A 26,521-nucleotide genomic window follows, 5' to 3' on the forward strand; every position below is an offset into this window, starting at 1 on the left:
TTTATTGGTCGCGTGTGCTAACATAAAAAAGATTTTGAAATATACACTTGTTTGACACTTGTGAGGAATTACTATTGTGTTTTATTCACAGCACCAATGTAGCAAACAGATGGTGCTTCCTCTTCCTGGTTATGGTTTTGTTTAAAATATTAAAAGAACAATAGTCTGCACTGAAAAAAAGTCTCACTAGTAGCAAATAAACAAAGCCATAAGGCTCTTAAATGAAATGCAAAAATCCCCATTGTTCAGAGTTAAGTGTGTTGACTCAGCATTTGACTGTAGCTGTGGAACCACTGTAAAGCGCTTTGTTTCACATGGGTCTGTTTTTGTAGCAGAACAGTTTTTTCCAAATGTTCTGTTCAACAAGCAACACCCCCCCTCCACCCCCCAACAGAAAAAAACCCCAAAAAATCAGCCAGTGACCATGTTGAAAAACAAATATTCCTAGACTGACAGAATGTGTTTGCTACTTTGAGATTAGCTCTTAGCAGCCTTGGCTATTTACGACTGTTTTTATACTTTTGACTTTGCTTTTCTATTTTTATATACCACAATACTATGCTGTAATTTGCATTCTCCAAAGGGTTAAAGTGAAAGATCTATAGAGGGTTTTAGAAAAAATATAGAAGGACATGTATACTGTTGCCAGAAAAACTCGCTGAGGTGAAAAAGATCGTGTGCTAGTTAGCTGTAGCATTAGCTCACTGCCCTCATACTTCAGTAACATTAGTAATATAAGTATAAAATCAATCTGACTGTATATCAAATACTGGTTCATTGATTAACCATGCTTACATTTTATCTACCCCTTGCTCTTGCTATTTATCCTGTTCTGTCCTCCTCTTGTGGTCTGTTTGTCTCTCAGTAACCCTTCCCCTGCTCTACCTGTTCCCCACTCTCTGTTTCTCTTGCCTGAGCACAGATATGAGGGGCGGGTGCCTTGCGTCCACGGCTCTACTCTCATGCGTTAGTGTTTCGCCTCACATGTTAATTAAGCCATAGGTGTATCTGCTTCCGCGGTGCTCATGTAACCCCCACCAGCATCTGCTTTTCTGCCATTTACACCCCCTCTGGAGAGCCCTGCTTCACGGAATGGACTCCAGGCTCTGGAGAGATGTGGCCGTGTGCAAAACTCACCTTGCGATGAAGTTACATGTTGATTTGTCAGGTGAAAATAAGTTAGCATTCCTTCTACAGGGAACCAGCTCAAATATGACATTTTTCTCCAAATTAGTGCACAATTTTGGTGAATGTGTACTTACTGCATGTAATTTAACCAGAGCCACTTTCAGACATGCATGGCATCCCTGAGCTTATCTAGACAATACCTGGAGGAATCGGATGTGCCCCGATGACCAAATCAGTAGTTCCAGGCACTTGATGGACTTTATATTGCCAGTTTCCTAGCACATGCTCCAATAAATGTTGTCTATGACGTCCCCGGTTTTACAGTTTTGGGGAGTTTTTTTTTTACGTATTTTCAACATTAATTTGAAATGTTGGTGGCGCAGCAGGTAGTGTCGCAGTCACACAGCTCCAGAGACTTGGAGGTTGTGGGTTCGATTCCCGCTCCGGGTGACTGTCTGTGAGGAGTGTGTTGTGTTCTCTCTGTGTCTGCGTGGGTTTCCTCCGGGTGACTATCTGTGAGGAGTGTGTTGTGTTCTTCCTGTGTCCGCGTGGGTTTCCTCCGGGTGCTCCGGTTTCCTCCCACAGTCCAATAACACACGTTGGTAGGTGGATTGGCGACTCTAATGTGTCCGTAGGTGTGAGTGTGAGGGAATGTGTGACTGTGTGTGTTGCCCTGTGACGGACTGGCGCCCCCTCCAGGGTGTATTCCCGCCTTGCGCCCAATGATTCCAGGTAGTCTCTGGACCCACCATGACCCTGAACTGGATAAGCGCTTACAGATAATGAATGAATTTGCAAGCCGAACCAATGGCAGTGTCTTTTCCTGGAGTATTTGAAGTCAGGCCAGGCTGTCTCAGTAATGAACATCTCTGAGCACTTCTGGTCCATCAGTGTTCAGTGGGCCCATGCCTACCCCTCGCCTAAACCAAAAGGGACTATTTCCAGTAGGTGAAAAGGCATCTAACATGGCTGTTTTCTTAATCAAACAACATTGCGCCTGATTCTCCACACATTGTCTCGACTTCATATGTGAAAATTGCCCAGGAGTCCCCAACTATTGCTTAAGACTGGTGACTAGGTTTTGCCGGTTTGCTAATAACAGCATTTTTCCTTGATTCTGTTTTTGTGTGTGTTTTCCCCACAGAGAGCTAACCAGAGCAACGTCTATAGGAGATGGGAGTTTGGCTTCTGGCCACAAGCAAGAGGTTCCAAGCACTGCTGTGTCCTGCTCTCTCCTGAGACCCCCAACTCCTCACTCATGGTGAGCCACTCTTTCTCGTCTGATCTCAAAACCATGCAGTGCCTCTTTCCGGCCAGTGTTATTAAAATAGCACTTTGTTTCTATGTAATGTCCTTTCCGTGTGGTTCAGTAAAAGTAGCTACTTCCTTTTGACCATAACACAAATATGGTCCAACACAGGTACCGTAATTTTGTAGTGGTTTGTGAGAGAGCTAACGCTAACAGAGAAACCTTCACAGCTGTTACAGTGATGACTGGATTATTTTGCCTCAGCGTGTGGCTGTATTACTCTGGCATGTGCTTAGACCACGTTCACAGCTTTCAGGTGAGCGTCCAGCCTCTCAGGCTCAAAAACTCTTGCTCCAGAAATCATCAGGGCTCCATAAAACCCTCAGAAGTAAAAGTTTTAAGTGGAAAGCTGTGTAATGCAGTTCCGTAGCCCTCGATCCTGCCCATTTGGAGCCGACCCAGCCGTACTCTCTAGGAGCAGAATAAATCTGCATTCACTCCGGTCCAAACAATTCATTCTGAGTGCGGCCATCAAATAGTTATAGGTCCCCAGACAGAGGAACTTTGGCAAAGCGGACTGAGGGGGATATGCTCTTTCCATATGTTTCAGCTGAAGGAAGTTTGTAAGCTCTTACACCTTTAGCATGGCACACGCTCCCATGCTTTAAAGCAGATGAAGAGACGAATGAAAAGTTTATGCCGGATTAGAGCGTGTCCATCATGAACCTGTTCTCTCGTGGTGGTGTTAGGGTAATGAGTGTTTTGCTTGGATTGTATTTCCAGTTGTAATCTTGGACTCTTCTGGAAAGTAGGAACATCTGTAGATACTTTGGCCTAATCCTTGTAATGAAGCCATTTCCATGTTTTCCAGCTGATTTATTTCCAGCTGTTCTCAGCAGTGAGACGTCTGTAGGAGAGTTTAGCGTAAACTGACCAGAAGACTACTGACGTGGACTTCATATCGTCATCATATCGTGGAGTAGGAATATATAACTGATAAAATAATACCCAGTAAACAAGGAACGTACCTGGACGTTCAAAATAGGTCTAAAAGTAGTCTGTCCGTCAAGGACATATTTTAAACGTCAGTGGACGTCCAAAATCCATCTTAATAAGTTAGTTAAGTGGTGACCAATCGATAACGTCAGTGGACGTCCAAAACGCGTTTTATACAAGTAATTTATTTCGGGACCAATTAATAATGTCAATGGACGTCCAAAATACGTCGTCTTTTCAATGTCTGTGTTTGGACGTCTTTTCAACTTTCAACCTTAAGAGAACGTTGATTAGACGGCAGTCATTACGTTATTTCAACGTTGAATCAACGGCTAATTGTTTACTGGGTAACACTGTGCCGGTGACTTGGTAATGGACTGGTGCACTGTCCAGGGTTTGTTCCTGCCTTGCGCCCAGTGATTCTGGGATGATCCTGGCTTGTTCAGGAACGCTCATGGTGTCGCCTTGTGGGTGTGTACAGTGCCCAGCTTCCACACTTCAGCTTTCTTTGAATTGCCATTGTATATATGCCAAGGCACGCCATAAAGGAACAATAAAAGATTAAACGGCTGCTGTGAACTCTCTGTGATATGGGCACCACACTGGTGAGAACTGGAACAAAATAGATATACAGATGACTAAGTATTAATCAATTATGTGAATCAAAACACCCGCTCAGCTTAATCAGCCTGGAGCTGTGATTGGCCAGAATGTTTGCATCACTCAGTACAAGCTTTGTGATTGGTTATAGGCTCATTGGCAAACTCCAGCTGTCTGCAGTATCAGTAAGAACCAATGGCCAACTTTGATAACAGTTACGCAGTGATACGCCTTGCTACTCTGTTGTGTGCATGTTGTAAACACTGAGACACTTTTCAGACGTGGTTCAGATGGACTGGGCTTTTTGAGGCTGATATAGTTGGTTAGCTCCTTTTTTGTTGCTAAAACCTGCAAACTTATTTTTTTTTTTAAGCCACGCGTCATCGCAGAGATGGCTCTGGGCTCGTCTAATTACCCTGGTGGCTGTCCATCCATGAAATAGGCGTTTGACTGAAATTGAGCTGGTGAAGTGTTTTTTATTTATTTTCCAGAGTGGCGTTAGCTTAGCGACAACACAACCATAACAACAGCAAGAACACAGCCGAGGATTATGGGGGATTATTACCTTTGATCTGCTCCAAAACAGGACGGTGCAGGGGGAGGCAATTAATAAAGAAGCGGGCGATTTACCCCCACCCCCCATTTTCTTTTACTCTGGATTGTCAAGGGGAGATTTTGCAAGTTGCAGAGTGGAATGAATGGCAGGAGAGAGAGAGAGAGGAGAGAGGAGAGAGAGAGAGAGAGAGAGAGAGTAGGAAGCAGTGAATAGTCAGAGAGAGAGAGTGAGAGGATAAAACAGAGAGAGTTGAGAGAGAGGGACAGAGAGTAATGTCCTCAGTGGAGTAAATGGCAGGAGAGGGAGAAAGAGAGAGAGAGACACAGAGAAAGAGCGAGAGAGAGAGTGGCATGAATAGGGTAAAATATATAGAGAGAGAGACGGAGAGAAGCAGTCAATTGGATGAAGGAGAGAGGGAGAGAAAGAAAGAGAATTATTCAGCATGGAATGAATAGGGAAAAGAGAGAGAGAGAGTAAGAGAGAGAGAGATTAGTACCAAGAGTGGCATGAATATGGTAAAATACAGAGAGAGAGAGAAAGAGGGTCAGGACAGTGAAAGATGTCCTCAGAGTGGTTATTGCAGTGGATGTCGTGTGGAGACAGAAATAGGCGAGAATAAACGCTGTGTCCAGTGGCCTGCTGAGTCGTGTTTTACAAAGAAATCTTATTTGCTGTTTGTGGCGAGCTGCAGTCACAGCAGAGCGGCTTCAAAGAGTTCAGCACCAAACCGGAGAGGGACTTTTTTCAGGGAATTGAATTTGGCTGCCTTTTAACGAGTGGCATTTCCATGAGACGGAGTAAATAAGATAATCTGTGCTAGCCTCGAGTGTGTGTGTGTGTGTGTGTGTGTGTGTGTGTAAGTACGGGATGATAAAAGTTCTGTGGAGATGCTGCACGGCTTGGATTTAATGCAGGATTTCTGGTAGGACAGCACTTCGGGAAAGGCCTAAGCTTGTGGGAATGGAGTTTGGGTGTGAATTGCACTAACAAGCAGCTTCTTCTATCCAACAGAATCCTACATACACTATATGTTCAAAATCTGTTTTTGGACATGCATCTCCTTTAAGGTGCAAATGTTGCAGAGCACACAGGGCTTGGATAATCTCCACAGAAATGCTTTTCCAGTGGAATGAGACACGGTGAGCGTAAGGTGACCCTGCACGATGCCGAGCATCAGCATTGGGATGTGAAGAACTGGAAGTCATGGAGCTCGCATATGTTGAGTTGGAGTGGGCTTTGTGATCCAGAACTACATCATCCAACATCAGTATCTGATATCCGTAAAGTGTAGGTGTCAGAATGTGAACCAATCCTTACAGAAATGTTCCAAAATCTAGTGTAAATCACCCCTAGAAGCTGTTACCGCATCAAATAAGCAAACGGACTAGACCCTTGGTTTCAGAGGACACAGCAGACAAACAGGTGTCCAATGAACTTTGTGGATACACTGAGCCTTTAGCAGTTTACTGGATGTTTCTGCTGCCAGTTTGTTCATCAGTTTATTGGGGTGGCATGACGTATGGTTTGTCTCGTCCTATAACCGTTCAGATGTTATTGTATTTCAGTGTGCTTCTGACGTCACTCTGTGATGATGTCAGTGTCCAGGACACATGGCCGTGATTATTTACGACATTACACCACAGTGGAGATGGATTTTGCAGAATATCAATAAATGTGGACACTGACGGGCGGCACGGTGGAGCAGCAGGTAGTGTTGCAGTCACACAGCTCCAGGGACCTGGAGGTTGTTGGTTCGATTCCCACTCCGGGTGACTGTCTGTGAGGAGTGTGGTGTGTTCTCCCTGTGTCTGCGTGGGTTTCCTCCAGGTGACTGTCGGTGAGGAGTTGGTGTGTTCTCCCTGTGTCCGCGTGGGTTTCCTCCAGGTGCACCGGTTTCCTCCCACAGGTAGGTTGATTGGCGACTCAAAGTGACTGTAGGTTAAGTGAATGTGTGTGTGTGTCTGTGTTGCCCTGTGAAGGACTGGCGCCCCCTCCAGGGTGTATTCCCGCCTTGCACCCAATGATTCCAGGTAGGCTCTGGACCCACCGCGACCCTGAATTGGATAAGCGCTTACAGATAATGAATGGATGGATGATGGACACTGACTTTGAATCTGTGGAAATGGTGGCATTACTGGGGAGGGGGAGCAGGGCCAGAGGTAAACTGAGGAGAGAAAGGCAAACGTAATATATATAAAATATAAAATATTAAAGGTTACGAACAGTGTAAAGGTACAACAGTGGTTTAAGAGTCCAGCTGTGTTTCCCAAAGGTGCATAACATTCTCTACTCCATTAAAAGAGGTGAATATTTGTAAACGATATTTATAGAACTGTGTAAAATAAAAGAACACAATATAAGTCCTGGAGATGAAATGGGGAGTAGGAAGTCAACTTTAAAATCTATATTTATAATAGAATAAGGTGTACACTTGAAGATACCACCACAGTGACAGTTTTTCTGAGTGTATGAAATCAACACAATCAACCAGGTATCAGGTACGAAAAACAGAGTATAGTTGGGTAGTGTCGGTACCACACAGTGGAAAAGCACCAATAGTCTGTTTCCCACTCATACCTCACTCTACTAATGACATGTCTCACTTCACATGGTGACGAAAATGCACGGCAACACATTCCTAACGTGTCCAGTTTCCTAAGGGAATCGGTAAACAACTCAATGGGAGATACAGTGATGTTCCGAGTGATACTCCCCCATTTTGTAATGATTTTTCTTGATGGATTCCTTGCTGAAAGTTGTAATCTGGCGTTCGAACATCCTCGGTTGTATGCTGATTTCTAATAGCTGCGCTAATGCTGTCCCTTGATAGCATTCAAATGCAGATATCACTGCCATGTGTTCCCCAAGAAAATTTAGCGACGTGGAGCAGCTTCGACGTCTCATTTTTGGACGGACCCCCTCTCCGCTCAGCCACTCAGCCATGACAGACACACCACCTGCAACGGAGCCACAAATCTACCCTGAGCTATTTAAGTCAAGACATCTGTTTCAACTGTCTGCTGCTTTTAATTGTCTCCATATTTTTGGACACCGGTCAATAGGAGCCTTTACAGCTATTAGAACGGAGTCATCCCATCTCTTTTTCTCTTCAGAGAGAGCTCTCTTTGGCTGCTCTGATGCTGATGTTTCTGCTCCAGGGTGATGTTTTTGGATTGATCCATTTGTAATCATGTCTGTGGAGATGCCTTTGTGTTGAAAAGCAGAGGGTATATGAGTTCATAAGTGTAGCTGATGAAATTTCATCAAATCATTCTTCTCAGATATGATCTTCATGTCTAAATGGGAAGTCTGCAGTATCTGGAACCCTCACTGACTGGATAGGAACATACATGTGTTGCCATGCTGACATTGTAAAATGAAAACAAATTCACATTTCAAAATTCCTATGTGATGCACTATTTTATTTTGTACGAGGGATGAGCAGCTAAACATGACCTCAAGGTCACCGTGCCCAGAGCCAAAAGGGATATAAAGCTCCCCAACATTGGGGCATGGAGCTGTGGAATGGTATTAATGGAAGAATGGAACTCTTCGGAAGAGTTGGATTGAATTTTTTGATCCAAAACCAACATTCTGTGCTCATATCGCTTAACGTAATTTGTATTAATAAAAGGATGTATGCTTCATTTGTGTGTGTTTCTGGGGCTGTGTTTACCGCAACATGAGTCACGGTGGCTAATTATCTCTGCTGTTCATAAGCTCACATGTGTATTATGTATCAGTATGATCTGAACCAGCTGTAAACAGTGGATTAACCATGACTCTCTACTGACTCTATACTTTTATCTCTGGCTTTGGTGCTGAATTCAATCACAATAACCCTGGAACCTAGCAACCCCGCAATGCCCCAGTGTCCCTCAAATACTAGTAGAAACTCGGACTGGTTCACTGGATAGCACCGAACGCCAAGAATCCCAAATGAAACGGGTTAAATAGAGAGTTCTTTTGGTGGCATAGGGTTAACTGACATTTCTCCAACATCTAATCTAAAGTCTTGAAAGGGACTTCTTGTAACCCTTTTCCACAAGTGACCTGTCTGTGACCTGCTTTGGTCAAAATGCCATGAGTATCAACACCACAGCACATTATCCCCCGGTCTAAACCGCCCTGGTCAGAACAGCCAGTTTTTCAGCACCTGTTTCTTTAAACTAGCTTTAGCCATTTGCTCCAGTCTGAATTAGCTGTTTTGTTGCCCAGGAATACTCTCAGTGGTCCTTCAGTGAACGAGTGGGACTTCAGAAATCAAGGGGCACTGGAGCCTGGCTCGACTGGAGCACTTTTATCTTCCGCACTGTAAACAGAGAACAGTAAACACAATGTTGTTTATGGAGAAACAGATTTGTTTGGGAGCTGGTCATGGACTCTAGAGGAGCCGAGAGTGGGCGATGTCGCTGTGGGGGTCTGAGAGGCGCTCCACTGTGTTTCCACCAGCCTTGTTGTGGCTTCCTTCTGCCAGCTCCTCGGCAGTGTTTCAGTGGTCCGACTGGTGGTTTGGCTTGGCAAAGATCCTGGGCTTAATGGGGGTCCTTTGATTGTAGGATGTTTCTGATGGATGCCCATATATAATGGAATTCACACTTGCACAAACGCCTCTGTCGAGGTTCTATAAACAGTATACATTACAGCAGTAAAAAGGTCTGTCCACTTCTACTTATTTCTCCCTTTGTTTGGACGTCCAGTAAGTCCCTCACTTAGAGACCACTATTAGCTCTGCAGATGGCCTTTGCCAGTCCTCTCTGACAAATGGAAAGGGTGGGGCATGTAGGGAACATTTCAGCTGTTGTGCCACTTCACGTCAGAGTCATAGAACATGTTATCTCGCTCCTGAACTGTGTGTTAATGCTCAGCTCCATTTATTTGATGGCTGGACAGTCCCAGTGTGCTGATGATATTAATGATGCTACTGGAATTGACTCCATGGCGTTTTAGATCTCAACTGTGAAGCTGCTGTTGCTCGCCCATACCCGCCCATACTGCCCAGTCTGAGATGAATGACCTTTGACCCAGGCCACTGGCCTCTCGGCATGAGCTTCTGTCTCCGTGCTGTCCTCACTGTGACCACGCAGTCAGCTGTTGAGAAGAAAGAAAACATTTTCTTGGCATCTCACACACACACACAAACATACACACACACACACACACACACACATTGGACTGGAGGGGTGCCAGCATGCAGAGGACATGATCTGGCAGTGGTTCAGAGAAGGGGGCGAAAAGACTACTTTGTAAAGGCTAACTATTCCCCTGCAACCCCATACTCCGCTATAGAGCACATTTCTGTGGTCATATAATTGTGTAATAGCTGCTAAGACGTGGCTAATTGCCTGCAGTGAGTGCTAGAAGGACCCCTGGTATGGGCCAGCCATGAAAATGCAGTAACCTTAATTGGAATTTAAGATGTAGGCAATGATTAGGGTGAAAAGTATGAAAAGATGCCTCTAGAAACACTCGCTGAGGAGCAAGGATCCAGGAGGGAATTATGTGTCAGCATTGTATTTGTTTCATTCCTGCACCCTCTGCACATATAGTGCCCTAATCCTTACGTAGGGTGGAGGGAGGAGTGTGGTGTGTTCTCCCTGTGTCTGCGTGGATTTCCTCCTGGTGACTGTCTGTGAGGAGTGTGGTGTGTTCTCCCTGTGTCTGCGTGGATTTCCTCCTGGTGACTGTCTGAGGAGTGTGGTGTGTTCTCCCTGTGTCTGCGTGGGTTTCGTCCTGGTGACTGTCTGTGAGGAGTGTGGTGTGTTCTCCCTGTGTCTGCGTGGGTTTCCTCCGGGTGCTCCGGTTTTCTCCCACAGACCAAAAACACATGTTGGTAGGTGGATTGGCGACTCAAAAGTGTCCATAGGTGTGAGTGTGTGAGTGAATGTGTGTGTTGCCCTGTGAAGGACTGGAAATCTCCAGGGTGTATTCCCGCCTTGCGCCCAATGATTCCAGGTAGACTCTGAACCCACCGTGACCCTGAACTGGATAAGCGCTTACAGATAATGAATGAATGAATGAATAATTCCAGCCCTAGTGTTTTGGTGGTGTAATTGCAATGCCTCACAGACACACCACTGCACAAGTATAAACACACACAACATCGTTAGGCACTTGTAAGTATAAATAAGTCAAAAATACATGCAATAAATCAAGCCGTTCTAATTTTGTGCTGAATTTTACACACAGAGCTGAGACTTTTAATTTGTCACATGTCCATGGTGTTTCAACCTTGTGGTATTTTGACCAAAGCATGTCACAAATAATTTATTAAGTGCTCACTTGTGTAAATAGAGTAGAATATGTCACATTTAAAGATGTCTTTTCCTTCTTTTTTTTAGCGTTAGCTCTGTGAGATTAAAGAGTTTGTTTCAACTCCAATGAAATAAAAGTCTTGCAGAAAATGAGCAGAAAATGATCTGCTTTCTTGCTAATTGCCCCACGCCTTCGACGGCTGGACTCTTAAAGTAGTGCACACTGAGGAAAATCAAGGGCCATTTCCCACAGACGAGGTTTTAAAGGCTGTTAGTTTCTGACGCCAATTAGCCAGCGGCTGCAAGCGTCTGGATCCGCTCCTGCCGCTCCTCCTGCAGTCAGGCAACTGTCGCCATGGTGACTCTGGGGTGTGAGCTCTCCTGCAGCTGCGTCTGCTACAAGCTGCTCGTTATCTCTGCTCTCCGCCGTTCCTTTTTTATTAAAGTGATTTGCTTAATGAGGAAGCGGTCAGCAAAAGACGGGACGCCCGGTGACATCCGCCAGTGTCCTCGGAGGTGACCTTTCTCCAGACTAGTGGGCCAGTCTTCCGTTAGCATGTAATAGTCTAAAATATCAAATATAACACTGTGCTATGCTCCAGCCCAGTGAACACCATCGCACTGATCACTTGAAGGAACTTCACGGCTAGGTGCGACTGGAGCTAAAGTGGTAACGCAGCTGGTTTGTTCCAAGACTTGTGCGAATCTAGAGGACAATTGCTCTCAGCCTTGTCTTTTCTGCAAAAATACTAACACTGCTTTGTTTTTTGAAGAACGGCTAATTTCTTAATTCCCAGAGTTTAGGCAGAGGTCATGTTTGAACTCCAGGGTTCAAACCTTCTCTGGATCACAGAGCTCAAGGCTGGAATATACCATGTTCCATCACTGTCACTGTCTCACAAACATGCAACCAGACCACCTACCAACATATGTTTTTTGGACTGTGGGAAGAAACTGCAGCACCCGGAAATAACTGTACTGGACCCAGACAGTGGCTCTGCAGGTATTATCATTGCCACACTGCTCCAGAGTCCAGGGTTTATTCCAGGTGCTCTGGGATTTCCTCCCTCAATCCAAAAACACACATTTGTAGGTGGATTGGTTGCAAGAAACGACTGGGTGGGTGTGTGAAATTGTCTACAGGTGTGGGTGACCTGATGAATGTGTGAAATTGCTAATAGTCATGGTAATAAATTGATCCCGGGTGTTCCTTGCTGAATGCCTTGTGGATTTGTTGGTCCTTGTTGTCAGTGTTTAGCCTTGTATCTCAGTCTAGGGTTTTGTTCCTGGACTCCAACTCCAACTCTAAATCCAACTCACTCCTGCCTCCTTGCCTACCTGCATGTATCACTAAATAATAACTACAGAATCATTGTGAAGTGAATTTTGAACTGATCGTTGTTGATTTATCGTATATCGTGAAAGACGTGTCCTTAAAACACAGAGTATACGCAGACTTGAAGTTACGAGACTGTCTAAGTGGATGATGATTTTCTTTTAGATGTAATTGTGGCAGTGCTTGATGAACAGACAGACGAATTAGGACTGGATTAATATTATCACCCACGACCAAATAAGGAATAATTGAATGGCTGAGTTAATGAATGTGTGTTTGGCGCGGTTTCCTTTGGCTGTGTTTGCCATGAAGCTTTCTCTGCAGACTCACAAACGTCCCTTTCTTCCTCTCTAATTGGAAAAGATGAGGCCTGGAGCCTTGATAAGGTTAGTAACACACACCAAACTGGGGCCCTTTCAGAATCCTATCTGTTCAATGATTTAAGCGCATTGGCCTGAGTCAGTATAATCCCGCAGGTTGGTGAACATTAATAATGCCTTGTCCATTCATCTGCTCTTATCTGTATCGACCTCCAGTTTGAATAATGTTGCAGATGTAGTCCAGTGCAGTTTAGGAAGTCTTGCTCAAGGACTTTTGTTGGTGTTGCATAGCGTTCCTGCCTGAACAGGGACTCGAACCAGGGTGTAGAGATCAGTGGTGTTAGCCGACACAATATACAAACCCACAGAACAGCATGGAGAATCCCAAGGGTGCAACAGTTGGAGCCACTAACACAACGCCAAGCTCCTGGGATTGAGGGTTCAAAACCCCACTGTCACTACGTTTGTTGTGTTCTCGCAGTGTCTGTTTGGGTTTCCTCTAGGTGCTACAAGGGTAAACAATAAAAGTAGTGCGACGAAAGAAAAGACACGATTAAAAATAATTATAAAAAAATAAAAATAAACATCCTCTCCCATGTCCATTGGATTCACACGGTGAAGTCTAGTGTAAAGACTTGTGTCCAGAGGCTGTTCTCTCAGCACATGTGCAGCAGTAAAGGCTAAGTCTCAGCCTTTCTGCTCGTGGTGAGTGTATTAAACTGAGGTGAGTCTCACACAGCAGAAGGTCACAGGTTATTCTCGGTTGCCTGAGGCTCGGCTGCTGGTGTTCCGGCTGCTCCCAACACACTCGCGGCTAATTTGACAGATTTAAAAGGAGCTTCATTCACTCCAGTGTGAATTCTCTTTGGTGCCTGTTTTAAAGGAAGTGGCATGTCCAGCTTTTGGAATCACAGCAGTCCAAAAGCAGAGACACTACCTCTTTGATAAGGCGAAAAGTCCATGAAACAAATGAAAATTGGTCTGAAATTTATAGAATCCACCCTACTGTGCTTGCTAGACTGAAAGAAAACACCTCCCCATTGCTCTGCAGGTGTGCTTTCCTATTAGCGTTCTATGAGGCTAACTAGAAGACTTGTATTGATTGATTGAGCAAATCACAAGCCAGGTTGACTTTGTCTAAGAGGCTGAAGTCTTGTCTTAGCATCTCACTCTCTGCTCTGCGCCTTAACGTAGCCCTTTATACAGTAAAGAAGTGGGACATTTTATGGATTGTCCATGTCTTCTCTGTCTGATCATCGCAAAGCCACTTTAGCTTAATTCCCTTCCCTTAATGATGATGATACTCACACATTTCAGCAGTTTCCATGATAGTTTTGTGACTGAAAATGTGGCTTGAGGGCGTTCTGTAAGTACTTTGGTGACATGCTGCTTTGTGGGATTGCTCATAGGATAATAGCGGTATGCTTTTCCTCCCAGATGTAGTCAGTGCCAAAATACTCTCGTCCTCCAAATGCACAGTGCTACAGAGTTGGAAGGGTAAAGCTTAGCACATGCTTACGCTGAGAGTTCAACATGCTTGGAGGAGAACACTTGGTGCTGAAGGGCTACCCTTTACACCCAGAGCAAGACCAGTTGTGCTCTTTTGGACTTCCGGCCTTGGAGGGCTCTCCCAGTGGACCTACCAGGGACAGGGTTGACATGATACTTATGATCTTTAAAAGCAGTGTTAATTTCTTTAACATTAGGTCACTGACAACCTATTTGTACAAGGGAAACTGGACAAGAACTATGACAAGATGTTTTGCACTTTTGGCAAGAAATGAAAACTAAAGGAAAACCGAAAATGGTAGGGAATTAAACAGGAAAAGGCTCCATCTGTTTGCTGTTGTTAGGTCAACGAGAGCAGCTGGGCAGAATAGTGAAGATGAGTCAACTACCAAAGATTCATTTCCTTGAGCATCAACTGTTAGCCAATGATTCACAGAGTTGAAACTCATGAAGTCGACTCAGTCTTGGTTGGCAAGGTTAGGGTTAAGGTAAATGTTTTTGGTTTTCATCGACTGTAACTTAACTTAAACTAACAATAATAAAAGTACAATAATCAAACTGGGAGTAACACAGCTCCAGGGACCTCCCACTCTGGGTGACTGTCTGTGAAGAGTGTTCTCCCTGTGTCTGCGTGGGTTTCCTCCCACGGTCCAAAAACACACGTTTTGTAGATGGATTGGCGACTCAGAAGTGTCTGTAGGTGTGAGTGTGTGAGTGAATGTGTGAGTGTGTGTCGCCCTGGGAAGGGCTGGCGCCCCCTCCAGGGTGTGTTCCAACCTTGCGCCCAATGATTCCAGGTAGGCTCTGGACCCACCATGACCCTGAACTGATTAAGCGCTTACAGACAATGAATAAATGAATGAATGAATTAGGAGTATACATAAGATGCCATGCATATAGCGCCAGTGACTATGTGATAAGGCCACAATGACCATTGTTTTGAAAAAATACCCCGCCATTACACGTCCAGTCTGTGCCTGAAACTGCATCCGACGTTTCAGTGCAATGAGTCTTAGACTTTGCCATTCTTTGAATGGTCTTGGTCCTGAACACTGTCGTACTACACTTGGTGTCAGTATCAAAGCCAAAAGCTTGTCGTCGTGACAGCCCTGGTGTTTACAGTAGCAGCGGTGGGCGACACAATTGTGTCATTGTTTTAGCTGCTGTCTGCGCTCGGCGGATGGGGTTTCATTAACACTTCATTTTCACTTGCTCTGCATTACGACTTAGAGCCCTGTTTATTTCCTTTTAGTCAAATGCCTTTAAGTCAATACAGATTTGTACTCAAGGTTTAGAGCTGTCAGACTGATTCAGGCATCATCTGTCTGTCCTGTTCACACACACACACACACACACACACACACACACACACACACACAAAGACATTCCTTATTAAGTCACTTAGGTCAGTGTCCAGACTGTCAGTCTTATACCTCAACAAGATATGCCTTGTGTGTGTGTGTGTGTGTGTGTGTGTTTGGTCTGTTTGACAGGGTCCCTGGGGATGTTTTGTCTAGCTGCTCGTGATTGATTGACAGTTCCTGAGACTGGAAGCTCTCTTGAGAGCGAATGGCTATCAGGGTCATTTGTTTAATGTAGGACCTGGCCACGTTTGGCCCATAAAGAGCCTCATATGTATTCATTAAGAGGGCGCCCCTGTCGCAGCGACATGCATTTGATGTTATTACATGACCAGTGACTGGCCTTTGGAGCCTGCCCTCACATCTCTGACAGATATCTTCATTACGATGCTCCTCACGATGTATTCGTCAACCTTTCAGACGCTGGACAAGCATCGTGTGTTCGAAATGTGTATTTGTTTCGTTGTTCGTAAATTTTACATTTTATTTTCAGCTATTGACTTATTATAATGTGTTTAATGCTGTAGATACTTCTAAGCGATAATCTGCTGCGAATTCACATCCTTTCAGACCCTTTCTGAGTTCTCACAGTGGAACAATGGGCAGAAACACCTGTGGACACCATCAGAGCTAAAAAATGGAGCAGGGTTTACTCCTGTCTCTCAAAGATTTACGTTAACGCTTTAAGTTCTGTTTTTGTTTGATTTTAATATATCTTAGGTTTGATCTCCTCTGGAATAAGGTAAATACCTATTTTTAGATTATATATTGTCAAAAGGAAACGTGAATGTAGTTACTCGAGGTAAAAGAGGTGAGCCATGCAATTTCTGTCTACAAAGTCTGTGTAATGTTTATCATTTAAATTTTCTGATAGTTTTAAGAATAGAACATTTTACTAGAAAATTGAGAGTAAAACTGTTCATTTTTTATTTCTTTTGTTAAATAAGAAGTGGGATTTCATTCATTTTTCCAGTTTTCTGACTTTTACATTTTGCTTCTTGTAATGAAATTGAAAGGATTGTGCCATCAGACTGCACATAAACCCCAGACGTTCCACTGAACTGTGAATAATGTCTTTCTTACTTATTAAGGACCGACAGTAGGGGTTTGTTTTTGTGAGTAAAATGCAGTAAATTATTAATTCACTCATGCATTGTTTGTAACCCTTATCCAGTTCAGGGTTGCGGTGGGTCTGGAGCCTACCCAGAATCAATGGGTGCAAGGTGGGAATACACCCTGGAGGGGGCGCCAGTCCTTCACAGGGCAACACACACACATAGGGACACTTTTGAGTCACCAATCCACCTACCAACGTGTGTTTTTGGACTGTGGGAGGAAACCGGAGGAAACCCACGCAGACACAGGGAGAACACACCACACTCCTCACAGACAGTCACCTGGAGGAAACCCACGCAGACACAGGGAGAACACACCACACTCCTCACATACATTCACCCGGAGGAAACCCACACAGACACAGGGAGAACACACCACACTCCTCACAGACAGTCACCGGGAGGAAACCCACGCAGACACAGGGAGAACACACCACACTCCTCACAGACTGTCACCCAGAGGAAACCCACGCAGACACAGGGAGAACACACCAACTCCTCACAGACAGTCACCCGGAGGAAACCCATGCAGACACAGGGAGAACACACCAACTCCTCACAGACAGTCACCCGGAGGAAACCCATGCAGACACAGGGAGAACACACCACACTCCTCACAGACAGTCACCCGGAGGAGACCCACGCAGACACAGGGAGAACACACCACACTCCTCACTGTCAGTCACCCGGAGCGGGACTCGAACCCACAACCTCCGGGTCCCTGGAGCTGTGTGACTGCGACACCTACCTGAATATCTGTTGGATATTCAATATTTGCACTTTTCCAAAAGAAGCAGGTTTCCCTGCATGCTCAGACACATTCTACCATAAACTGCTATGTAAAAAAGCACACATATAAACCATAGTGTAGATGTTGACATTGCTTCTCTTTGGGAATTTTTCTTTCTACATAAAAATACAAAGGTGCCTTATGATGGATGAAGGAGAATGTCGCTGCCGCACAGCCCTGGGACTATGAGGGTTTGGTATCAAACCTAACTTCGGTTCTCTGTTTGAGCTGAGTATGGAGTGTTCTCCCAGAGTCTTCCACCCAACCTCTAGGGGTGTGCATGTGCACTCTTGGTGCCAGTCCCAAGCCTGGGGGAATTCGGAAGGTTGCATCAGAAAGGGCTTCTAGCGTAAAACCGGTGCCTACTGTGGCGATGTTAACCACCGATTCAAAAATAAAGATCTATTAGCTATCTGATGCTATTTGATTTCATGTGGCCATTTTGTGCCATAATTACAAACACATGCAGTGTGATTTATACTCGGACTTTGTCATCAATGTCATTTGAAATTGAATAGAAAAGAATATTAATAAAACCAAAATGTTTTACACCATTTTGTACTAGGACTAGAGGGTCGGTGTCAGGTTGAAGATGCTTCATGGCCATTATTCGGCCACCTGATACCTGACCTGGGGTCAGTTGCAGTCCAGCTCGGTGTGACAGTGGCCTAATCTGTGGTGACACCCCAAAATGGCCAAGCTAAGCAGAGGGGACAGGTGCTGACAGTGGGAGCCGGATTGCGCTCTTCTACCTGTCAGTCTCTTAGCGGTGGAGAACGTGTCCAGATCCCCTGCTGGAGACTCAGGGGAAATGAACTGCCAATCAGCTGGAGACCCCCACTCTGCTTTAGAGTGAATAGCAATCATCACACTGCTGTTCTTCTTGGAGACATCCCTTTTGCATCTACAATGTCTTGTTCAGGGTTTTATAGAGTCCAGTCAAGTCAGCTCAGGTATGCCCTGCAATGAAAAGGGGGTAAACGAATAAAACGGGTAATAGAGCATGTGCCATTTACAATCCTGGCCATTAAGAGCACAGGTAGAGCATAAAACTGAGTTTATTGGGGTGTCCAGTGTAAAACAGATGTTCAGAAGTGATTGTATCATGATGGTCAGACCAGTCACTGTAAGAATTTAAGGGGACAGCAGTGCTACTGGAGTTTTGAAATACTGTGTCCCCTCAATGTCCACTCTATTAGACAGCACGACCTTGTTGGGCCGTCTTGTGGACCTAAGGTCAGAGGCAGTTTGCGTTGGTTGTCCTCTAGTCCTTCATCATTAGACACAGGACACTGCCTTGATGGACTGTTCTCAGTTCAGCAGTGACACTGTGGGGTTTTAAAACTCCAGGAGCACTGCTGTGTCTGATCCACTCGAACTAGCACAACACACGCTAACACACCATCACCACCACGTCAGTGTCCCTGCAGCGCTGAGAATGATCCACCCCCTACAGCTGCCGATGAACTACAGTAGAACTACAACATGCCTCTGTATGGTCCAAGTGCAGAAGCATGGAGGTGGTTTTGTTCAGAGCGGCGTAACACTGTATGAATACACACACATAATGTAGTGCACGTCAGACCCGCAGGCCATAACCAGTTTCAATCTGAGCCCACTCTCCACCTCCCCACCTCCCTCTGAGTCTTCTTTGTGTAGACCCCATCATCTGTGATCTGTGGTGGTGGTGGCATTGGGCCTGCAAATAGCTCCGGGGGGGTGGATTGTGGAATTGTGAGTGGGGGGGGGTGTGGGGTCGGGGCAGAAAAGAAATGTAGGTCAAGGCTAAGAATGCAACACATCGATTCTAGTGACTGTCCATTTAATAGCCCTTTTTTCCCAACCTTTTTCTAGAGTGGAGCCTGGAGAGTAAACCTGCTGCTTCTTCAGGTTGTTTTCTTTTATATATAAATATATATCCAGGCCATGGCTAGTCAGAATCTAAGTACCATCGCTCCTCTTATTGCAAAGGGGGGTGGTCCTCCATGTGAAAGCACTTCCCTCCATGTGAAGCACACACCCTCAGGCTCACTCTCCCCTGCGTGGTCTCCTTGGTCTTTTGTCAGTGCATTGTCCTGTTCACAGAACTGGGAATGGACAAGTAATTGAATCAAAACTGACGAGTGCCTGCTTTTACAAAACCGTGGAGAAGCTCCTGATCATTTTTGTTTCATAGTTTAATGTTTCTGACAGTTTGTAGCCTCTTTCTTCACTCAGTTCTAGATGTTCCTCGCCCTTTGGCACTGTCCTTTTTTAGACACTGTACTCACAGTGGACACTAATGGTGCTTCAACACTGTGTGGGACCTATACTACTCTACTTCATTCTACCTGCATTTTTTTAGGCTTTTCCTTTGGTACCTTGAACATATATTAGTACCTGATCACTCGTGGTACACAGTGAGTCGCGTGGTTGCTAAACTGTTATGTGTAAACCTTGCTGATTGAGTGCTGATTGGCCAGAGACAACTGTCACTCTGTGTGATCTCCAGCACAAACTAGCCATTTGTAAAATCTCCAAGCTACAGTTGTTTATCTAAATAAAATGACACCATGGTCTTTTGAAGACATACAATAGTTTCATGGAGTGAAGGCAGACAAAAGAATTCAGTGAGAGTTGAAAAAACACGGATGCGTGGCATGGCATGGGTTCAGTTCCCAAAAAAAAACAACAACAACAAAAGCATGCAAATACACAATGAGTACACAACACTTAACATTTTTTCCGCCCTTGTTGTGGTTTCCGAAGCCCACTGTTCCCAACAGAGACAATGTTTTGCGACAACGCCAGCTACATTTCATTTCATCTGTTTATTTTTAAAAACTGAGGTTTTGTCTGCGTTTTGGCCTCCTATCCACATGAAAAGGGTGTTTTAGGTCACTGAAAATAGAATGTTTCCAAAACGCTCTGCAAGGTGGAGATTGTTGAAAACACCGTTGTCACCGTTGGACGATAACTGGTATTTTCTGAAGCGCTGACGTCACACAGCGTGCCTGACTCTGTCTGAAATGCGAATACCTCCTCACTCTCTATGTAGTAAAGTACATAGGTCATTAAACTACAATGTACATGCAGCTACCACCAGATTTCAGATTCCCACATTAGAATAAATATAAATGATGTTGTATAAGAAATATGAAATGCACTGTTATTATTTAGATTCAGTAATTTTATGACATGCGTAGTGCACTACATAGGGTGTGTACTACATTGGTATTAACACATCAGTGGCGATTGCTCTAAGACTGCAAGAGAAGCTCAGCTTAAGTGATCAAATATATACTGTTGTGTGTACATGTCATTAAATAAATATGCACTACAACGCGCTCAACTTTTGTTCAGAATCAGCTTCTTATCACTGGTAAAGACGCGGCTTTCCTCTCAATCATTCCTGCAGCTTCACAGTGCTTTAAACAGTGTAGACGCTGAGCGTCCACAGAGTTCAATAGTGAAGCAGCGAAGTGCAGCGAAAAGAGACGAGTCATTGGATAAATGCTGGGCTTTGTCCCGCCCATCGGACGCTCAGCGTCTCTGGGGGTCTATGGAGCAGTGGGCTGGCCTCGGCTGGCCCGGACGCTCAGCTTCTGCATGATGATTGGATGATCTGTCTGAGGCTGAATCCCTTTTTGATTGACAGCGAAATGAGCGAATCAGCGATTCTTTGGTGTAAAGATCTGTGGCAGCACAGGCGGACACACTTCACATGGGCCAAGGCCGTTTAAGCAGCCTAGCTCTGCTGGCCATTGAGAGGACACTAGTCAAGTCCCTGGAAAAGACGCCTTGTTGGTACGACAGGGTCAGAGATCATTTTCTTGAAAAGGAACGGAGGGTAGAATTTACGTATAAATAAACCGACACATTTTATGATGTAGGCCGAAATTGAGCTTCCCCTCCTTGGAAGACCAGCATCCGCCACTGTAACACATCTGTTTTTCTTTCATGTGTCATGGTGTTTTGATGCCTGTCTTTAAGAGGTACTATGGCCCCCTACTGGACTGGCATAGATAATGCAGCCATTTTTGCCTGGACAGGGATTTTTCAAAAAATGAGCCTCAGTTGAGAGCTGGAAAACGAACCAGGTACCAAAATACCACGAGCCATTTGATTAGCATTGGCCATATGCATGCATATATATGAACGTCTGTGCCCACAAAATGGCCCACCTGAAGAAGCTGACTTCACTAATAAGACTGTAGGATAGACAGTGCAGGTGTTCCACATCCTGAGGGATGTCCCATAGACTCCCAGATAAGCATCGTTAATCTGCTGACTAATGATGACATATTATGAATAAAATCACTTGTTCAGTGCATAATTTGAGCCCACAAATTCACATACTGTGAAATAAGACCACCCAGACGTTTTTTTTTGGGCCGCCAAAGTCAGAAAACGTGATAAAACGAGTCGTTCTGATTACGTCTCAAAAACACAGTAAAACATCTTTGCCACGCATGTGTTCAGACAGATCACAGGAGGATTTTCATTCCACCGTCCAGCTCTCACTGGATTCTTTGCGATGTCTAACATTCAGGCAACATGCTGTATGTGAGCATGGTGTATCTAGGTGTCCATCCTGACTTATGCATTTGGCAGGATTTATGTTTTGGATTGTAGCCTATACAAACTTGCTGAGGATATTTTCTGTGTAAACAGCAATGCAGTTTTGTAAGTCACTCTGGATAAGAGTATCTGCTAAATGCCTTAAATGTAAGTGCAAGTGTGGTCAATGACTGTGAACATGACTCAGCCTATCAGATTCCAGAAAGGACTCGATGTGTTTTATAGCCCTGAATTAGAGAGGAGCGAGTAATTTTAGAGCAGCGCCGCTGCTGCTGTTGGAAAGTGCATTAGTATGTTTCATCTGCCCTGGTACACCTGATTAGCTCAGCTCATCAGATCATTATCAAAGCCTTCATGAGCTGAATCAGGTGTACTGGAGCTGGGGAGTGTGTGTGTGTGTGTGTGTGTGTGTGTGTGTGTGTGTGACGGGGGGAATATGTGGAGCAGGGGTCCCCAGGAGCTGCATTAAAAACCACTGGAGCAGCTCACATTCTTTCAGCTAAATCCATCACTCTGAGTGGGTAAGATTCTGCAGCTGTGGAGGACAAATGCTATAGCTTTACTGGGGAATTTTCCTCATATTTTAATGTTTGAGAATTGTTAAAATTCTAATGATGTAAACAAAGTAATCACAGTTAATTTGAAATGCCGTGTTCTATAATATCTCATTATGTTACAGCTTTGGTGATAGGAACCAGGGGTAGCTTTAATGCAAACTTAGCCATTTTATTATCTTTCTAAAATAGCTTGATTCTTTTTGACTCTGTGTCATTCGTGGTTCTTTTGGAGCCCTTTATTTGACTCCCATCTCTATGCGTTCCTGGCCCTTTTTTGATGTCACCCCTAAAAACATTCAAAAACGTGATACACATAGGTCTCACACCTGTGCAGTACATGCAGAAGGCATTGCAAGAATTCATTGTGAATATTCCGGAACATTAGCGGCTCTATTCACACAGGGGCTCACTCAGACATTACCTGGATATTTTACTAGGGGTCTGGCAGGATAAAGTCCGGGTAATGTCCTGTACAACTGTTACAGATGTTTACAGCTCCTCGTGGTAAAAACTGAATGTTTTCTGGGTTACCGTGCCTGTGTGAAAGAGGTAGGTTTGGTAAGATGGTCTGAAGAATGCTGAGTATAAGGAGATATTTACACTACTCTAGACCATACTAAAATTGTTGATAAAAGAGTAGTTAATCTGATGTGTTCATTTCCTCTGGAAATTATTTTCCCTTGGACTGCCCTGCCTACTTAAACCCAAAAACCTATCTCAAGTTGACTGACAGTGTCTCAGTAATCAGCTGGCAACATTCAGAACCACTTTAGATAATGGTTTACAATGAGGAGCTTTAGAGGCATTGATAAAATGTATTAATTGGACATCTGGTTGCTATTATTGTTGTCTTGAAGTCTTCTGACAGGAACTAACAAGATTCTCTTTAAAGCGGGCTGTTTCACATCTAGGACAATTTTTTACATTTGAGCCATTTATTTAATGGCATTTCTGAAAGGATTAATGCAGCCCATGTACATACTGTTTGGTGGCTTTTGGGACAGGACAAGGTCCAGCCAAGATTTAATTCGAGCCACAACAAGTGCACAAACAAAACAAAGAATACAAAAACAAAACAAGACTTGAAAATAAGTTTTTACCAATGTATTTTTCATTCATTCATTCATTATCTGTAACCCTTATCCAGTTCAGGGTCACAGTGGGTCCAGAGCCTACCTGGAATCATTGGGCGCAAGGCGGGAATACACCCTGGAGGGGGCGCCAGTCCTTCACAGGGCAACACACACACTCACGCATTCACTCACACCTACGGACACTTTTGAGTCGCCAATCCACCTACCAACGTGTGTTTTTGGACTGTGGGAGGAAACTGGAGCACCCGGAGGAAACCCACACAGACACAGGGAGAACACACCACACTCCTCACAGACAGGCCCCTGAAGCTGTGTGACTGCGACACTACCTGCTGCGCCACCGTGCCGTCCCCAATGCATTTTTAAAATATTCAAAATCTTATTTTACTCTATGTTCTGGTTTAGACAGTGCCTCCTAGTGCACGTGTGTAAATTACATACAGGATTCAAGCAACAATAAAAATGCCTGCACGTTTTCACAGATACAGGAGGACAAGTCTGTCTTTATGCTGTAGATTTTTACTGCGTGTGCTCATTACTGTTGAAATGAAAGCGAAGGCAGAGAGGCCTTGGTTCCAACACTTCTGAGAGACTCTTAGAAACACTGTTTTGAAAGCCTTTCAGAAAAAGCGGGCTGGACTGATGTTTTGGAACATGTCCTCTTTCCTTCCCATGCTTTTGAACCTGCATTTGGATGGAGACCAACAGCTACTTTGTCTTTGTGAATAGTGTTTTGACAGCTTGTCAGAGTGTGTGGAGAATCTAGAAGATGGTCACCTCAGTCGCACTGTGATTTGCTCTTAGAAATGCTACACTCACATTGTATGCAAACTCGCAAGTAAGGGTCTATTTATTTTTCAGTTTGATATTGAGCACAAAACTACTTCTCGGATTTACAGTTGTCCCTATGAAAACCTAAAGGGTTAAAAAAAAATCCAACCACCAAACAAACTCCTGGAGACTCGTGTGGGAGAATAGTGTCTCATTCTCTTAAAGAAACAGACACTGAAACTGATCATTCTGAACAAGGCTGTTTGGACAGGGACGGAATACTGCTGTGGTGTTTGATCCTTGCGGTGTTTTGACCAAACCATGCTATAGATGCTTCATTGGTGTTGACTAATACTATAAAATACCAAGTGGTCGCATGCTATTCCTTGTTTTAAGGAACACTAGGTAGTATTTTTACCTTAAAGCTACAGCTTAAAATCATTGCGATGCTTCACTGACCAGTAAAAGTGAAAATAGAATCTCTGTTGTTGCTACCCCAGGCCCAGCACTGCAGAAACTGCACTGTGTAACCTTTGGAGGAGGGTATAGGAAACCACACACCCCCTGTCCCTTGATTTCAGGGCAGTGTTGTAAAAGTGATTTACATTTTGTCACTCTAGGTGAAGACCATGAGCAAAAATGCTAAATATTAGCTAGTGTTTACAAAGTTTACAAACTTTAGGAAGAATTAGCTATGAGCTATGGCCTTCATTCTGCATGAACAGCTAGGATGTCCTTCCCACACCCCCCCCCCACACTAGTGTTTAATAAAGGTTTGGTCCCACCAGTGGGGCATGGTTATAGAAAATAACCCACTTAGGTATTAGTTAGCATAGCAGTTGGTGTAGTGCAACTGCCATTTTATATCATACCATGCACAGAGACGTTGAGTGAACATTTAGTCAGCGCTCACACTGTCTCACAATTCCTGGAAGTTGGTTGAAGCGGTCAGTGACAGTTTAAAACACAAGAGCCTCTTAAAATAGCAGCGTAGCCTTTGGCTTGAATTCCCCTGAACCTCAGAGTCCTCCCAGTGCCATGATACCAGCCTCGCACTGGATTATTAATGAGAATTTGAGCAAGGTATCTGTGGTTATTTTCTGCACATACTTCTGAAACTGTACCCCAAACACAGCAGTGTGTGTGTATGTTTCTTCATGAGCCCCTTAAACTGCTTACGCTGCGTGAAACCTTATCTCTCTCTGTCCTTTGCAGTAAATTACGAGCCCACCTCATCCTCTCCCTCGCTTAATCCCAAGGTTACTGTCCTCCACTGCCTCCTGCTGTGTGTCCAGCAGGAAACTGACCGAGAAATTACACCTGACCGATAGCATCAGTTACAGTATCAGCACGGTCAAGGGAACGGAGTTAAATCATGAGAAAAACGCATTAAGAGCAGGTAAAAATTGAATTGATGCTTGAAAAAAGGCCATTATGTCCACAGCCACATGCATGAAAACATGAGCATGAGCATTAATATTTAATTACGGCTTACAACAAGTTAGCTTTGTGCCCATTGCTCACATACAGATCACGCTAATCGCTATCCTGCCTTCTTCCAATCATTGCTAGCCATGTTAGCTTACTACGGCAATATTACTTTTTAACTGTAGACTGTGCTATTTCTTAAGTGTTTTTAAAACCCAAAGTTCACAGTCATACACAGTGTTGTGCAGTACAGTGAGGCACTATTTGGTTCGCTAATTGTGCTAAAAACACAAGTGAATTCGGACACTTCCACTGTCTGTTGCTTAGCAACAAAGTCAAACTCGCAATAAATCCTGGTCCACATTTGGCTCATGTAGTGAGCTCTGATATTTACTATAAATTATGAGTGAGTTGTGGGATATTGTAGCGTAGGGAGCCATTTCAGACACAACTTCGGGCAGTTTTGGCCTAATGTTTAGCGGACCAGGCTTGGTACCAGAAAGTTGCTGGGTTGATCTCCAGGACTAGCAGGAACATCCATGGCTGAAGTGCCCTTGAGTAAGGCACTGAATCCCCAAATGCTCCCTAGGCGCTGGGGATGGCTGCCCGCCGCTCTGGGTGTGTGTTCACAGCCCCTAGTGCACTAGTGTGTGTGTGTGTGTTCACTGCCACAGATGGGTTAAATGTAAAAGACACATTTTGCTGTACAATGAGAAATAACTCCACATTACGTTATCATTGTTATTCTGTTACTATTCCTTTAAACCAACACTCAGGCTGTTTCTCAACGTTCTTGTGTTCTTAAAGCAACCTTATGTTGTTCTCACTCTACCCAAAATAACAAGGACACGTTTGTTTGGGACTTGTCAACAAGAACAACCTGTGGCATTGCTAAGT

The 26,521-nt window shown here is 44.4% G+C and overlaps 1 protein-coding gene across 1 annotated transcript in view; it reads left to right on the plus strand.

Annotated features, from left to right (window-relative positions):
* Positions 1–26,521, plus strand: part of LOC136699427 (protein TANC2-like) — a 122,388-nt gene that overhangs the window by 49,154 nt on the left and 46,713 nt on the right. Inside the window, exon 2 of the mRNA XM_066674131.1 lies at positions 2,273–2,389. The gene's annotated coding sequence lies outside the window, so the exon portion shown is untranslated. The remainder of the gene's footprint in view (positions 1–2,272; positions 2,390–26,521) is intronic.

The sequence above is a fragment of the Hoplias malabaricus genome, chromosome 6, assembly GCF_029633855.1.
Source record: "Hoplias malabaricus isolate fHopMal1 chromosome 6, fHopMal1.hap1, whole genome shotgun sequence".
NCBI lineage: Eukaryota > Metazoa > Chordata > Actinopteri > Characiformes > Erythrinidae > Hoplias > Hoplias malabaricus.